Below are 18,474 nucleotides of genomic sequence, written 5' to 3' on the forward strand. Positions count from 1 at the left end.
AAGTCACTTCGTGTCCGCAGTCTGTCTCTCGTTACCCAGATCTAACATTGGCGACGAAGGTGGGATTGAGAGTCAGATAGGACGAAGAACGCTACTCCAGAATCTCCGGATTTGATCCAGCCCAGGAATTCGGCAGCAATTCCGACAGCCATCTCAGATCACCGCAGCGCGGCAAATTCAAACTGAGAAGATGGCGATGCATGCTCCCCCCGCTCCTTTCGACCCAGAAAACGACGAATGGGAAGCTTTCATGATTCGTTTCGAGTGTTTCCTCGAAGCAAACGAATACACGGGGATCACCGATGCGAGGAAGAAAAACATCTTCCTCGGCTACTGCGGAAAGGAAGTCTTCAATACGGCCAGAGACCTCACTGCGCCTACTCCAATACAGGCAGTATCGTGGACGACGTTGCAACAAACTCTGCAAACTCATTACGCGCCAAAACCTTCCCGCCATGTCTGCCGCAAGGAATTCAACATGAGGACTCAGAAGGCGGGAGAATCAATCAATCAATATGTTGCAGCCCTACGAAAAGCAGCAGCTCACTGCGAATACAGAGATTTGGAAGAGCACATCTTAGAGCGGCTCATCTGTGGGGTAAGAGACATTTCGTTGCAAAAGAAGATGTTGGCAAACCCGAATTTAACCCTACAGGCAGCGTTAAACGAAGCAAGAGCGTCAGAATCAGCGGAGAAATCAGCGGTGACCATACAACGAGGGGCCAGCGCATACCAGCCAGCACCGAGACAAACCAGAGTTCACTATGAGGACACAAGCCCCGACTACGAGGATCCCGAGTTCGAGGACAGTCACCTAATGCAGAGCAGTCACTTGAGGCCTGGGGGGAGACCCGGATCCCGTTTGCCGCCCTGCGCAAGCTGCGGAGGGAATCACCCCAGGTCTACTTGCAGGTTCAGGAACGTTGTTTGTTCGCACTGCAACAAACTTGGGCACATCGCACGAGTGTGCCGGAGCGGAGTCCCTGCCTCACGGCAGCCACCCATGTACCGCCAACAGAAGCCCAACCCAGGGGCTTGGCGGAACCAAAAAGGGCGCCCAGAGAGAAATCCACAAGTGTTTACCCAGAGAGAAAATTTCCAAAGAGCTGAACGAGCGTATTCCCAGAGAGATTACTCACAAGAAAGTGAGCGAGCGTATCCCCAGAGAGAACACACACAAAGAGCTGAAAGAGCGTTCTATCAAGACGCTCAACGAGAGTATTTTCAGGATGTTGACGGTGAGATAGAGTTGACCCAGAGAGAGGAGTTGCGAACGTATCTCACCACAATACATCAGGTCCGCCCTAAGCGGCCAAAAAGGCTGAGAGTCACAGTCCTCTTGGAGGGCTCACCCTGCGAGCTAGAAGTTGACACAGGATCAACCCTGACGATCATTTCATGGGCATCCATGAAGCAGGCTATCCCTAGCCTCAGAAAGAGCCAACTACACGCCCCAGACGTCCTGCTACGAGACTACCAGGGGAACCAAGTCCCCATCGTGGGCCAAGGCACATTCCACATCCGTTTCAAGGACATCGAAGCCCAGCTGCCCGTGACCATCGCCAGCGCGCCATTGCAGAACCTTCTGGGGCTTGATTGGTTTGAAGCCCTGGGGTTAGAAGTCACCGGGATCAACGCCGTAAGAAACAGCAGCGCTGAACAGATTTTTAAGGAATTCGAGGATGTGTTCAGCCCCGGTCTTGGTAAGTATGTGGGTAAACCAATATCATTCAATTTAGACCCTAAAGTGGCGCCAATCCGACTTAAACCAAGACGAGTGCCTTTTGCACTCCGCCCTAAAATAGACAAAGAGATAGATAAGTTAGTGGAGCAAGGAATCCTTGAGCCGGTAGATCACGCGCGCTGGGAAACGCCCATCGTGACCCCAGTCAAGCCAGACGGATCAGTCCGTTTGTGCGCAGACTATAAATGCACAATTAATGTCGCGCTACAACAGAGCGCATATCCGGTGCCCGTAGTACAGCACCTATTGCACTCATTGGGGCCAGGAAAAGTTTTCGCTAAATTAGATATGGCACAAGCTTACCAGCAACTGCCAGTAGATAGCGCCACAGCGGAGGCCCAGACTATAGTGACGCACAGAGGAGCGTTTAAATGCAACCGGCTACAATTCGGTGTAAGTATTGCTCCAGGATTGTTCCAGAGCGTCATGGAACGACTGTTGCAAGGGATACCGGGAGTCGTCCCATATTTTGACGATATCTTGGTGTCCGCTGCAAACGAGGAGCAACTAAACAAAAGAGTCAGATCGGTTTTGGCCAGAATCAGAGAGAAGGGTCTCCGCCTGAAAAAAGAAAAATGCCAAATTAACGTGCCTAGCGTAGAATTCCTGGGTTATAGAATTGATGGTCAGGGAATTCACCCCACTGAAAAGAAAATTAAGGCGATCCAGGACGCCCCCACACCACGAAATCAAACCGAGTTGCAGGCCTTCCTCGGATTACTTAATTTCTACAGCGTTTTTCTGAGACAGAAGGCGACCGTTGCTGAGCCACTACACCGTCTACTCCAGAGGAACGCACCATGGAGATGGGGACGAGCAGAAGCTGCAGCATTCGCCGGGGTAAAGCGCCTGCTCACCACTGACTCACTACTTGTACAATACAGTCAGACCCTCCCGCTGGTATTGACCTGCGACGCATCGCCGTTCGGGGTTGGAGCAGTCCTCAGCCACAGGATGCCCGACGGGATAGAAGCACCCATTGCTTTCTACTCCAGAACTCTTTCATCGGCCGAAAGGAACTACAGCCAAATGGACAGAGAAGCATTGGCTGCCGTTGCAGGTGTGAAACGTTTCCATGAATACCTCTACGGCCGCGATTTTGAACTCATTACTGATCACAAACCGCTGTTAGGACTTTTGGCGGGGAATCGCCCCACTCCGGTCTCCCTTTCTCCACGTATGACCAGGTGGACTGTTTTCCTGGCTGCGTACTCTTACAAGTTAATTCATCGACCGGGCTCCACTCTAGGGCACGCAGATGCGCTCAGCCGTTGCCCATTACCAGACATTTTGCCAGACCCCACTCCAGAAGTACCGGTATTGCTCATTGACTGTTTGGATTCGGGACCGGTTTCTTCTTACGACGTTGCAAGGTTCTCCTCGAAGGACAATTTAATAAAACAAGTGCAAACTTGGGTATGGAGGGGGTGGCCAAAGGGAAATGTGGGCCCGGAATTCAAAATGTTTTGGTCTAAACGGGACGAACTCTCCGTGTTACAGGGATGCTTGTTGTGGGGGGATCGAGTTGTTATTCCTTTTGCGCTACGAAAAAAGGTATTGAATGCTTTACATATGGGGCATCCGGGGATCGTGAGAATGAAAGCGTTAGCGAGAAGTTATGTGTGGTGGCCCAATATGGACAAAGAAATAGAGGAGTGGGTGGCCACTTGCGATCCATGCCAGGAGTCGAGACCAGCACCCCCGGAAGCGCCCGCCACAGAATGGGAGAAACCCAAGGCACCCTGGTCACGCATTCATATTGATTTTGCAGGGCCATTCCAGGGTCAAACCTTCCTCATAGTTGTAGATGCTTATTCTAAATGGTTGGATGTAGTCCTAATGACATCAACCACGGCAGAGGCAGTTATAAAGGTTCTTAGGCGGCTTTTCGCCACCCATGGTCTACCAGATCTGTTAGTATCGGACAACGGGCCCCAATTCACGGCCATGCAGTTCGAAACATTTTTAGCAGGGTTGGGAATCAGACACGCCCTCATCGCGCCATTCCATCCAGCGTCCAATGGTCAGGCAGAAAGAATGGTGCGGTTCGCGAAAGAGGCCCTCGCCAGGATGGGCCCGGGGGATTGGCAAACACGCATTGACCATTACCTCCTCATTCAACACATTACCCCGAGCGCAACGACGGGTAGAAGCCCCGCTGAACTACTAATGGGTCGCCGCCTACGATCTCACCTGGACAGGCTCCACCCGAATTATTCTACCTCGGCTCCCCCAGACTCTACAAGTAAGGTCAGATCTTTTAGAGAAGGAGACACTGTTTATGCTCAAAATTACACAGGGGGGACATTGTGGATACCGGCAAGGGTCATTGGCATCATGGGCCCTCGATCGTATTTGTTAGAGCTTGAAGATGGGCGGAATTGGAGAAGGCACATCGATCAGCTTCGAGGTCGCCTAGCACACTCCAACTTAAGGGATGAGGGCGAAAGTTTCCTGTCCACAGAAAGACAACCGCAGGGAAATTTCATCCCAGGAAACGACGACACCGGCGAGCTAAGCGGGGGACAGGACATCACGCACGCAGCGGAGCAACCCCCCGTCATCACAGCCGCTGAGCAAACCCCCGTCATCGCAGCCGAACAAGATACCAGGGAAAAGAGCATCGAAAACGCAAGACCTCCAGAAACAGAAAAAGCACCCGATCCTGCAACTACTTCAAACCAACAGGAAACCAATCCTGCAAGTACTTCAACACAACCTGAACTCCGACGTTCCTCCCGAGCAAGACAAACACCCACCTACCTAAAGGACTATGTCACCTACCGCAACGTCCCATCTAGGAGGGGAGGGGTGTTAGATATTAGCATATATCGGGATAAGTCTTCCCTCAGGTCCGCTCCTACAGCGGGAAACAGGTATTCCTCTGATTGGTCAATGGGCGTGCCTCATCCCTATAAAAGGGGAACCCTCCGACCACAGAGTAAGCTGGATCACTACTATCACTAATAAAGAGCTATTAAGTCACTTCGTGTCCGCAGTCTGTCTCTCGTTACCCAGATCTAACAGAAAGGGAAAGCGAATCGCCTTTCTGCGCAGCGGGTGTCCGTGCGCCTCCCCCCCCCCCCCGCTGCGTTCCGAACGTGCGAGATTAAAGGCGAAGCGGAGGCGGGGAAGGCAGGAAGGCAGGCAGGGGTGAGGGGAGAGCAGCTGCGTCTTAAACGGGAGAAAAAAAAGAAAGAGAGGAAAAGTGAATGGGTTGTATTCATTGCTCAAAAGGAGCCAGGAGACAATTGAAAAAGAAACGGTCCAGGTAGGATTAATGAGTCGGGGGGGGAGCTCTCTAAACAGCTCTTCTGATATTAGGGATATCTTAGAGGTGGGATAAAGGCGTCCTGCACGCAGCCGGCTCAAAAGCCCCTATCTCTTTCTTGCAGGCCCGGGGAAGAAAAAGGGCAAACCGGCTTAAATTCAGCAGGGGAATAAAATATATACAGATCCAGCGCCTGATGCCAAGTACAGTATCTCCCCCCCCCCCCCCGCCCTCCACCAGTCTGCTCAAAAACAGCTTTTTGATGGATGGTCCAGTCCTCCGCCACCAAGCCAGCCTGGCTCAAAATAGCAACACTTAGCACATGTATAATGCCTTTGGATCATCAAAGCATTTCTATTTTTATTTATTTATCCCCCCCCCCCCCCCCGTGAATGCATTGAGATCTCTGTGCTTGGAAAGGAGGAGAAGGAAGAAAAGGAACATGGTGAAATGAGGGAGATAACATTTTTTTTCCCCAAATTATATCTGTTGTCAGTTGTTTGTTTGCGTTTTGCAACTATAGCTGAATGGCCCTGCTAAGAATGGAGCTGAATGGATCACTAGTGTAAATCTACTAATCAATAGTGCTTGCCCAAAATGCTTAAAGCATAGCTTGTAAGTTATTCTCGTCACAATAATCACAAAAGCCAGGCCAGACACTTTTAAAAACTTAAGAGGCAGATGGTAAATGCCATTTCCACTTACGGCTGCCCTCTCCCTTACAGAAACACTAATGCCACCTATTCAGAAAGCTGCTGTGATTGTATCGGTGGAGCTTTATTAAACTCATGTCTCTCATCTCATCCTTAGTTAATACAAGCAAGGCTGACTCTAAAGGTAAAGGTTCCCCTCGCACATATGTGCTAGTCGTTCCTGACTCTAGGGGGCGGTGCTCATCTCCATTTCAAAGAGGAAGACATCTCTGTAGTCATGTGGCCGGCATGACTAAATGCCAAAGGCGCACGGAACACTGTTACCTTCCCACCAAAGTGGTTCCTATTTTTCTACTTGCATTTTTAATGTGCTTTCGAATTGCTAGGTTTGCAGAAGCTGGGAGAAGCAATGGGAGCTCACCCCGTTATGCGGCACTAGGGATTCAAACTGTTGAACTGCTGATCTTCTGATTAACAAGCTCGGTGTCTTAGCGACTGAGCCACTGCGTCCCTCTAGACTAAGGGTCAGCAACCTTAAACACTCAAAGAGCCACAAAAGTCCTGACCGGAAGCCCCCTGTTCAATTCTGGAGCCGACCATAAGTCCGTAGAGTCACCATAGAGTCTCCTCCTAGCACAGCGTCCTTTTTTCCTCTACCTGTCCTAACTGAAAGCCCTATCAATTGTGGAGCCAACCAGGAACAGGGAGCCACAGCAGAGGGATGAAAGAGCCACATGTGGCTCCAGAGCCACAGGTTGCTGACCCCTGCTCTGGACTAAGTTTCTCTAGACTCTAACTCTAGACCAGTGATGGCTAACCTTTTTCCCATCGCGTGCCAAAAGCGGGGGGAGCGCAGGGGGTTGTGCATGGGCATGCCTACACCCATAATTATATGTGCATGACCCCCTCCTGCTTTTGTGACTTCCGGTTTGCCCGTAGGTCCATTTTCTTCCTCCGGAGGCTTCAGGGAACAAACTTCCAGTTTGCCCGTAAGGCTGGTTTTTGCCCTCGGGAGGGAGAAGAAAAGCCCAATGCGCAAACCAGAAGTCCATTCCCGAACTTTCGGTTTGCGGGTTGGGTTGTTTTTCACCCTCCGGAGGCTTACCTGAAAAATGGCCGAAAATAAAGGCTGAAGTCAACATGCATGCTGGAGCTGACAGGGCAACACCTTGCGTGCCGTAACACATGGCTCAGTGTCCCACAGGTTCACCATCACAATTCTAGACTAAGACTAATTAGGCACTGGCTTAAGGGACCAAAGCTTATGGGAAGCCAATACCACCACTCCTTCCAAATGATTGTAAAAATACAATATTTGCATTGGTGAGTGGTAGTCCCATCAGTCCATGTGGTCTAGGTGCACTCTATACAGGTAGTCCTCGACTTCCCACAGTTCGTTTAGTGGCCAAAGTTACATGGGCAATAAAAAAGAGACGTATGACTATTTTTCACACTTAAGACTGTTGTAGCATCCCCAGGGTCATGTGACTTTACAATCCTACTTGAGCCTGCAATTTTGGTCACAAGTTGTGATGGCCATAAATCGAGTAACCCCATGACCACAATTTTGCAACTATTTTTTTGTGGCAGTCATTAAATAAGTGTGGTCATACAGTGAATGCTGGAATAGTGAATACTAAATGCTATGGTCATTAAGTGAACCCATTGTTTGCTAAGGGACTTTTTTTTTGCCAGAAACTGGAAGTAAACATCAGTAAATAAATAGTGGTCATGTGACCATGGGATGTTGCAAATGATTATAAATGTGACTGTTTTGCTGAATGCTCAAAATGTAGTCATGTAGTTGCAAGAGAGAAGAAGTAGATATTGATAGAGATAGTCCACTTACAACCACAATTGGGTCCAACATTTCTGTTGTTAAATGAGACAATTTTAAGTGAGTTTTGCCCCATTTATGACAGTCGCTAAGTGAATCACTGCAGCTGATAAGTTAGTAACCTGGTTGTTAAGTGAATCTGGCTTTCCCATTGACTTTGCTTGTCAGAAAGTTGCAAAAAGTAATCACATGACCTTGGGATGCTGCAACGGTCATAAGTATGAACCAGTTGCCAAGCATCTGCATTTTGATCACACATCACTATGAGGATACTGCAAAGGTTGTAACTGTGAAAAACGGGCATAGCTCACTTTTTTCAGTGCTGCTGTAACAGTCACTCAATGAATTGCTGCAAGTCGAGGATTACCTGTATTCTGAATGCAAGTAACATTTCAGGATCCATGAAATGGATAGTCGCTAAGCAACTGGTTGTAAACCAAGGACTTCCTGTATAGCCTTTATGTTACAAACCCATATTTAGGAAAGTTTGGAGAATAAAAGAATATGTTTAGCTATAAGTTACTTTTCAGTATTAGATAGGAAGGAAGTTTAGAACATAGGCGGACATTTCCATATTCCTCTTGATAAAACTTCCACAATAGACATGCACGATCTGATTTAAAATAATGGTGGGGATATGCCAGTAAAATGCTTCTACAAGTTGTTGATTTGGAATTATTCTGTAGCAATTTTTCACTGATGTGTTTGCAGTTGAGAAAGTCTCCACTGAACAGATAGCAGATGCTCAGTTTTAAATATATGACTGACCCATTACGAAAGAGCTAAAGGGAATCCCATATATAGGTCTAGACTCTAGAGCAGCAATGGTGAACCTTTTTTGGCTCGCGTGCCATAAGGGGGGACCGCAGGGGGGTCATGTGTGGGCGTGCCACACCCATAATGCAATGCATGACCCCCCCCAGTGCGCATGCGCACACTACAGGCACCACCCCCCATTTTTTGCATGCTTTTTTCACCCTCCCCAGGCTCCAGAGGCTTTATAGGAGCCTGGGGAGGGCAAAAGCAGCCTCCCCCGACCCCCCGGAAGCCCTCCAGAGGCTTCAGGGACCTTCAGGACGCTTCTCTGAAGCCTCCAGAGCAGTCAAAATTAACCTCTGAGCAAACCGGAAGTCCGTTCTCAAAATTCCGGTTTGCCCGTAGGGGTGGTTTTTTGCGCTCTGGATGCTTCAGGGAAGCTCATGAAGCCTCCGGAGGGCCTCCGAGGGGGGCGAGGGAGGCTCTTTTCGCCCTCCCCAGGCTCCTATAAAGCCTCTGGAGCCTGGGGAGGGTGAAAATGGCTTTTAAAAAGGGTGAACTTAGCTGGACAGCGCAGCGCCTCGCGTGCCCTGACAAATAGCTCCGTGTGCCACCTGTGGCACGCGTGCCATAGGTTCGCCTTCACTGCTCTAGAGTATTCAGGGATTCCCCGCTGCTCTTTTTAAAATTTCTGCATTTGGTTTATGGAGAGACAGAGAGAGAGAATGAAAGGGCTGGGTAGAAATATCTATCACATTGTCCCAAAGATGCTTTTTCCAAAGGCAACTGGACTTTGTTTTTCCTTGAAGATGTTTCGCTTCTCATCTAAGAAACGTCTTTGGTTCTTCAGAAGCTTCTTGGATAAAAAGCCAAACATCTTCAAGACAAAGCAAAGTCCAGCTGCCTTTTGAAAAGTATCTTTGGGACAACCATGACCTGGATGACTGAGAATCTCTATAGATGTCCATAACATTGTACCCTCGAGATAGGCAATAAAGAATTGTTTAGGACCACAACTTCCTGTAGCATTGCCATTGACCACATTGGCTGAATTTCATAGCAGTCATCTATCTGCTATCTGCAGTATCTAAACAGTAGCCAGTGAACGATTCTATTGTACCATGACTAATATGGCTGCCATATAAATCTCGTTGCCCCAGAAGAATTAGAATATTTCCAGGGGAGATCTACATTTCTAATGTGGATTAAATTAAGACAAATAAAGAGTATTGTACATGTAATAAATATATGCATTGTGGATGGCCATTATGCTAGGCAAAGAAACAAAAGTTTTCCTACAGTTGCTCTTTGCCTCTCACTTTTTATAGGGCTTCTATAAAAATAACAAAGTTTCTTTGGTCAAGCACAAATACCTGCAGAGACTAGAGTCCAGATGGGTGTGTTTTTCCTCCAACTCTGCTGCCCATTTCCCAAATTATGTAAATTTAAAAGCATTATCTTGAAATTGCTTTCCCCTTTTCTAGGTTTTCACTTAGGAGTTCTGCTCCATTAGGTTCCCCCTAATGTTTATTGCCTCTGCAGAATTCCTTAATAAATCCTTTATTTCATGTGCATTGCAGCCCATGCTGCTAATTTAATTTCTCTACCCTTAGAAATTTCTCCCTCCCTTTCAGAAGCAGGCCTTTTGCTTAATACACAAACTACAGATGCCCTTGAATTACAAGTAAGGGGGGAAAACAGGATGAAGAGAAAGACTACTAGGATTCAGCATTCAACAGTACACTTGTAATCATTTCGGCATAATGGTGGTTATGCAGAAATGCCTATTATTGCAGGTAACACGAATTTAGGAAACTGAATATCAAGGTTTGGGTAATCTACTTGTATTTTAGCCATGTAAAAAGCAACTGCAGCTTCCTCCACAAATACCATCTTCATTTTCTGGAGCTGATTCAGTAGGGATTACTGACATTGATAGAGGAAGGTTAATACAATTCTGGAATCTAAATAGCCCATGCGGTACTCTGGCTGACCCCAGACAGTAGAAGTCTGGAGGTCTCATACTCCATTACCCTGAAGTCTTCTGGACTTTCGCAGTCTAGCTGTGCCTCCTGGTTTGGAGTAGTGCGGGTGGGAAATCCACTTACCTTTGCTACCGGTTTGGTAGCAATGTGAACGCGGTCATGCGCAGAGTGTCAAAATGACATCCAGGCGGGTGGGTGGAGCCTGCTACAGAGCGCGCCTGCAAAGGTAAGCGAACAGCGAGGGGGGGAATCCACTCTGCCATGTCATTTAGATTATATAATATATAATCTAATATATAAATGTAATATAAATAGCGCGGCACAGCTGATTGTTTGAAATATGGTTCGCTCGAACCTGTAGCATTTTTTTTTTACTACCGGTTCGGGTGAACAGCTGGCATCTTTGCTACTGGTTCGGGCAAACCGGTCTGAACCAGTAGCATTTCACCCCTGGAGTAATGGCTTGGTAGTCCCTGTTCCACCACCTAACTTCACCTGATATCTTTCCACTAATTTTGGGGTGAAAAACAAGTAAGACCATCAAACCTGCACTGCCTTTCTGACAAAATGTTTAAAAACAAGAAAGGAATCAATGTTAACAATAAACGTATTTTTTGGAGTAAAAGATGCATCTTTTTCCCTCAAAAGAGGGTGAAAATCTGGGTGCGTCTTCTACACTGAATACAGAAATTTTGGCCTCCTGAAACCCTGTCCCCTTTGCAAAACTGGCCGTGCATAGCCTTTAGGAAGCTTCCAGAGTGCTTCTGGGGGCTAGGGAGGGCAAATATGAATGGAAAAGGGCCATTTTTGCTCATTTTTGCCCCCCCCCTGCCTCCGGAGCACTATTCATGCCCTTTTGTGGAGAAAAAATGGGCCCGTTTTTGGGAGGTCTGCAGAATGCAAAAACTTTTTTTAAAAATTTGCCTCTTCAAAGTCTTGGTGCATCTTATACTCTGGTTTGTCTTATACTCCCATAAATCAGGGTATAAAGCTATCAGTACTACATGGTAGATCTGGTTATGAAACCAATGCCATATTGCTCAGGATTACTTTTACTGTACCAGAACCTGGCGAGTCTGAATGTGCTTCCTCCATCACTCATTTTCTTTTTGTGTGAACTAGAGAAGTGGCCCATCTGAGACATTTTCTCAAATTATTTTCTTGGTCCTAGGCTCAAGCCTCACTTACCTGACTCTTGTTTTGGAAGCCAGTCTTGGTTGTGTTTCTGAAGGCTGTTCTGTGTGCCCTTTACACATACATAGGCATGTAAGTAGAAGTTTTGGTCTTCCTTTCCCCTGGATGATAGACCAATTTCACCTGAAATTCAAGGTGTGCTGGACTTAGATCTTTTCTGGGCACAAAGTGACTCAAGACTGATGACGCACTTGACCTCTCCCTCAGGCTCAGCCAGGTCATCTCCTACCATCATGACTTTTTTGACCGACCGACCTCCACAAATACCATTGTCATTGTCTTCTCTTTGGAGGTAATTTCAAAGTAAATATTCTTTCATCAAGTCAAATGAGAATTTGTAGGGAAAAAACAGAAATTGAAGAATTTCTCTGTCTTTCATTGCCAGATACAAATGCACCACAAATTAGAATCCTCGCTTTCTCTTCTTGGCTGTGCATACATGATCATTAGCTTATTTTTAAAAGGTTGTTTTGCTGTTATCTTATTTAGGGAAATTTATTTGGAATCGATGGAGCCTATTCTCATTTGGGCCTCCGACTATATTGCAGATTCACACCGAGTGAAAAACAGAACTTGTTCTCTTTCCTTGACTTTTCTGTTATGTCACCTCTGTAATATTCCAAGGGGGACTTCCACAAGCAAGCTGGAAATATTAGAGAATGTACCTTGGCTGTCTTCCAAATGAAATTCATTCAGGTTATTCAATGAAAAGAGGTCCAGAAGCTGCAACGATCCCATTGGGGTTGATAGATCAGAATAAGGTTTAACATTTGCAGTTTTTTTTTTTAAGCCACCTTTTTACAGAGGAGAATCTATAGATGTAAACAATGGTTGGGTTAAAAAGGATAATGAGTGGAGGAAAAAGAGGCCTCAGATGCCAAAGCTGGGGGAATACACTGGCTAAAATAAAGAGATCTGCAAAATATAAACACAGGGACAAATAGAGAATCGATTGGTTACATAAAAATAGCAAAGAGATCAAAGGCAGGGAAATGGAGCTCTGTCATTCACTGGGCTTATTTATAAAATTAATGCATCCCAAGAACTCTGTCAAGGGCATAGGTAACAAAACCTTTATTTATGTATGTTGCAACAAATATGTCTAGCAGGTGAGAATGGGATGCAATGTTGAACACACGTTCTGTGGAAGTTACCTATCATCTGTTGCGTGGAGTTTGAATGGAACAATGGCTCAATGGGGTTAGGATGGTTTATTTTTAATTGTGAAAAGGATGCCCTAGGTTCATGTGAAAGAAGGGAGAGTTGCAGTCTGTTCAAAGCAATTCCCTGTTTTAAGGAGAATACTAAAAACCATCTTCATCCCCTGAATCCACATAATGCTTTGTATCTCCTAGTTTAATCCTGAAGGTATTCTCTGTAGGCAGCATGACTATTCGGTCCCGAAGATCCTTGTTTGTTTCAGTTGCAGGGAATAATTAAAAAAAAAATCCCATTTACCATATTTTTCGGAATATAAGACGCTCTGGAGTATAAGGTGCACCTTAGTTTTTGCGGAGGAAAATAAGGAAATAAACTTCTGCCTCCGCCTACCAGCATCCATGGTATTCATCTGGCTAGCATCCTGTCAGTGTGTGAAAGAGTTGAGGGCTGTTTGGAAACAAACAATATTTGCTGTGTGAGCAACAAGGAAGGAGACAGCAAGGAGCCTGGGCGTGGCTTGTTCTGTACTAAAGCTGCATGCTGTGCTTATATCTGAAAATGAAAATGAAACTTCTCTGCTGAACTGCCACGTTGGAAAACCTGCTTTTGGTATTGTATATTTACTTAATGTGTTATATTATATATAAAGAGAAGTTATTGAGTCCTGCTGAATCAGTTACTTGTGTGTGCTTTCTGAATGTGATTACTGCTGCAAACTCTGATATGTCCTTGCAGCAAAGAGCAAACAGCCAGGTCAGTTTCAGCACATTATTGCAGCCTAATTCAGCATGAGCAGCTGATTGCCGGGTGGCACCCGGAATACCCCCAATCAGCTGTCCCAGGGTGCAGGGATTGCCACAGACCATCGCCTCCTCTGTGCCTCATGGTTTTGGCTACATTTGGTGTATAAGACACACTCAAATTTTCACCCTTTTTTAGGAGGGGAGAAATGTGTCTTATACTCCAAAAAATATAGTACATGTCTTTTGAAAGATACAGTCAAAAGCCTAGGAAGCAAATGAGAAGTTTAGAATACCTCCCTTCCAGCAGCTAATGTCCAGATAAGCAGGAAACAACCATTGATAACTTGAGGGACCATCTCACCCCACTGGGATTGGCCCATATCACTCGTGCTGGCAGAAGAGGTGTGATGTGGGTCCTGTCAGCCCAATTATTTCGGCAGGTGGAGTCCAGAAGGAGGGCCTTCTCTGCTGTTGCTCTTTTCCTCTGGAATGCTTGCCCTTTGATGTGAAGTTGGATCCAACCCTTCTATCTAAGGGCCTAAAGACGTGGCTTTGCCAGTCGTTTCAGGGCCCCAGTGAAGGAACAGTACGATGGAGGTGATTGAGTTCTTAAAGAGTTCACTGCCAAAATGTAGATCCTCACCAGCTCAAGGTTGACTCAGCTTTCCATCCTCCCGAAGTCAGTAAAAGGAGGACCCAGATTGTTGGGTGCAATATTCTGACTGTAAACTGCATGAAGAGGGGTGTAAAAGCACTATTAAGCAGTATATTAGCCTAAGTGATATTGCCATATCTATTAAGATTATTGTCAAAGAATTCTAATACATTATCATTATGTTTTTTGCATTCTTTCTTTTACAAAGACTTCTTTCATTTATGATCACAATTGGGACTAAAAGCTCAGTTATTGAGTGAAGTGGTCAATAAGTGAGATATCCACACTGTGAACTTTAAGTGGATGGAGCAAAATAGCTGCCTTCCATGCAAGAGAGGAGGGGAACCTCTGTGTTGGACTGGAGAAACGAAGCTTGGATCCTGAAGATTCTCTGCAAAGTAAGTCATGATATTGCATCCTCTTTGATTGTTAGGGTCTCATTAAAATAGCCCATCTTGGAAGACTTCTAAGATCCAGTGGAATTTTGAACGTTCAGCTTAAAAACTGAAATTGTTGATCCTCTGATGCTCTTGTTTATGGAATAGTGAACCACAATGCACCATTAACGTGATCACTCTAAAGCTGTGATTCTCAATATGTGCTTTTTTTATCAAGCTCACTCAACAGTGTCTCTCAAAAGCTTGAAGATGTGTGGTCTTCAACTCCTAGAACACCCGCTGGCTGGGAAATACTGGAAGTTGTCCACACATCTTCCAGTTTCCAAGGTTGAGAAACATGGTTCTAAAGTGTCCTCTCTGGCTTTGTAAAGCTTAAGTATCTTCCTAGTTTGAAAGCAACCTCCCAGCAATGAAATAGACCTAGCAACTGGAAACCTATCATCCAGAAAAAAACAGTTTAAAGGAAATCAAAATACACTTATTAGCATGATTGACTCACTTTTAATCCAGTCCATGGTGTCTCAACCTTGGTGACTTGAAGAGGTGTGGACTTCAGTTCCCAGAAGTCCAGCCATACTGGTCTGGGGAGTTCTGGGAGTTGAAGTCCACACTTCTTTAAGTTGCCAAAATTGAGAAATGATGCAGTAAACAACTATTTAATCAAGCTTCATGCTTTGAAAACTTCAATTTCTGCTAATTAGTAATATTAGTAATAAGGAATGTGGGAATGAGGTTTGAGGCAAACAGTCTTCCTGTGTACAAAGAAGGAATAAAAACAAGGGATAAGACTGGCATTTTATTGTTAGTAGGTAGATATATTTTGCAACTTCTACAACTGGGCTTGCAGTGTGTTCCATAACTACAGAAGCACAATCTGGTATCACCTGTGGGGCAAAAAAATAATTTATCCCGAATTTGTATTTTAGAAAAGCTTTGACAGCACCTTATTTCAACTGGAATTACCCTGCATTACTTATCATGTCTCTGGCAATTTGGTTTTCATTTATTTTTCCTTTAAAATCTGGGCTTGAATATGTGGGGATATGGTTTATGTTTATATTAATCTTTTTCATTTATTTTTCACAATTTTCAACCCCCCATCTCCCTCAGAGGGAGTCTCTTATTATACTCTACTATACCTTAGCTGATTGGGACTGTGGGTTGTGTGTATTGTATATTATACCTTATCTGGCTTAGAACATTGTTCCAGGCAAGACTTACCATTTTATTATTTTACTGTCCTATTTTAATCAGTTTCTTGTGCTTCTCTAAGCAAAAATGCTCAGCACTAATCTTTTATTTGTAACATACCTTTGTCCCAGAGACAAAAATTTAAATTCACACAATTATAAAAGCTTCCCATAAGCTTTTATAAAGAAAAAAAAGATAAAGATACAGGCTTAAAGAAGAAAAATAATGAGCACTGTATTTTATTATTGTTATGATATATATATATATATATATATATATATATATATATATATATATATATATATATATATATATATATATATATATATATATATATATATATATATATATATATATATATATATATGGTTATTGTTATTGTTATTGTTATTGTTATTGTTATTATTATTACATATTTGGGCATACCAGGGGTTGTAACACAAATACATACCTATTTCCCTGGCTCAGCTGATAAGGAGGAGAGCCTGTGGCTTAGTGGCTAATACAACTGCCTAATATGTAATACAGCCCTGGTTCGAATTCCAGTAAGGGTATGGCTAGCTGATGAGAGCTAAATAGCTTGAAATAGATCTATACTAGTCTCCCTTTATTTATTCATCAGCACAAATACAACACAAATATAAAAAGGCAACATTAAAAATAAAAATATGGTTTTCTGCCTGGATGGTCTTCTGTAATGAGCCGAAGGACATAAAGGGGGAGTAGTGAGCTTCCTCCCATATTTGGGCATACCAGGGGTTGTAACATAAATACATACCTATTTCCCTGGCTCAGCTGATAAGGAGGAGAGCCTGTGGCTTAGTGGCTAATACAACTGCCTAATATGTAATACAGCCCTGGTTTGAATCCCAGTAAGGGTATGGCTCGCTGATGAGAGCTAAATAGCTTGAAATAGATCTATACTAGTCTCCCTTTATTTATTTATCAGCACAAATACAACATATATATGTTGTATTTGTTGTATTAGGCATACCAGGGGTTGTAACACATATACATATGCATATGCATATGCATATGCATATACATATACATATACATATACATATACATATACATATACATATACATATACATATACATATACATCATATACATATACATATACATATACATATACATACATACATACATACATACATACATACATATATATATATATGCTGGTTTTGTTGCATTCGGGTCTTTTCCCGTGTAAGGTTGAGATTGTCTTTGCAACATTTCGGCAGGATCACACCTGCCATCTTCAAGCTGTGGGCTTAAAATGGGAACGGAGCTGCCGTCTTTCTGTAAGTCTTGGTGGGAGGGGATGGGGTGGTGGCTTTGTTTCAGTAAGTGGAATGATTGGTTATGTGGTTGTATCATGATTGGTAGATGATGGGCACAATCCCATCACCACCCTGCACAGATCAACTCTGTAGCCAAGACCCTCATCTCCAGAACCAAATGCCTAGCCGACAAAGACCACCTGAAAACTGAATTACACAAACTCACAAATGTATTAATCTCCAATGGATTCCAAAGAAAAACAATCACCAACCTAATCCAAAAGGAGACTCCCCCAAAAAACCAAGATACAGAACAGGAAAATGGCATCACCCTCCTCCCTTACATCAAAGGCACCACAGATAAAATCAGCAAAATTCTCCACAAGCACAATATCAGGACAGCCTTCACCACTGACCAAAAAATAGCCAACATCTTAAGAAACCCCAAAGACAAAATCCAGCTAGAAAACCAAGGAGTCTACGAAATACCATGCAAAATCTGCCCAGCAATATACATAGGGCAAACAAACAGGAGAATAAATGCACGCATCACAGAACACAAAAATGCAGTAAGAAAAAAAGAAAAAACTTCTTCCCTTTTCCAGCACCTTAAAGCTACAGGACACGAAATCAACTTTGAAGGAGCCAGGTTAATCTCCAAAACAGAACACCTCCACAAGAGAATAATCATGGAAGCCATCGAAATAGAGAAACACCCCTACAGCATGAACAAACGTGATGATATCTCCCGCCTACCAAACATCTGGAAACCAGCCCTAGCCAACAAACGAACACCACCCACCACCCAAGCCGTTAAAATACAAAACAACAATGCACACACAACCTGCACCAATCAGCACCAATCTACCAATCATGATACAACCACACAACCAATCATTCCACTTACTGAAACAAAGCCACAATATATATATATTGTTTTAAATAAAGGTTGTTTAGAGGATATATGCCATGGAATACTCATTACTGATGAACATTAGCACCCACTAGCAGTGAAATTTGATTTTATCACTTAGAAGAATAAGTCAGTATAGATGGTAAATCCCCAGAGATGGAGAAAGGAACTTAAAACAAGGCAGCAGTCTTATTCTTACATGACTATTCCTTTTTTTAAAAAAAATAATGCAGTGGTTTACAAAGTAGTAAGAACAGAATGTTGAATAAAAAAAATGAAAAGCAAGATTATAACCCCCCACATTTAAGGCTAGCAATTGTCTTGTTACAAAAGTCCTTATTTTAAGAGGTTGTGAGAATACAGATTATGATATTTTGGCTCTGTAGTAGTTACTATACCATTTACCTCCTACACTTGGTAGAACTTTCAGTAATAAGCAGGATCATTATAGGAGAAGATGCCGCCGATCTGTAGCGCCTGTGACATGTTCCAAGCCCCTGAGCTCACTCCCAGCCCGTGGACAGCATACCCTTGAGGCCCTGGGTTACGACTGTAGATGGTGAATGTGAGTTCAATAATAAAGCTCCCCTAATCCATGACCTTATCAACAAGAAGTGAGTTGTCCTGGGATGCATCACTGAGTCCTGAATGACTTCGGAAGGGGGGGAGTTCCCCTCTCAGAGATGT

The sequence above is a fragment of the Natrix helvetica genome (genome assembly GCF_964273705.1).
Source record: "Natrix helvetica genome assembly, chromosome: 3".
Lineage (NCBI taxonomy): Eukaryota > Metazoa > Chordata > Lepidosauria > Squamata > Natricidae > Natrix > Natrix helvetica.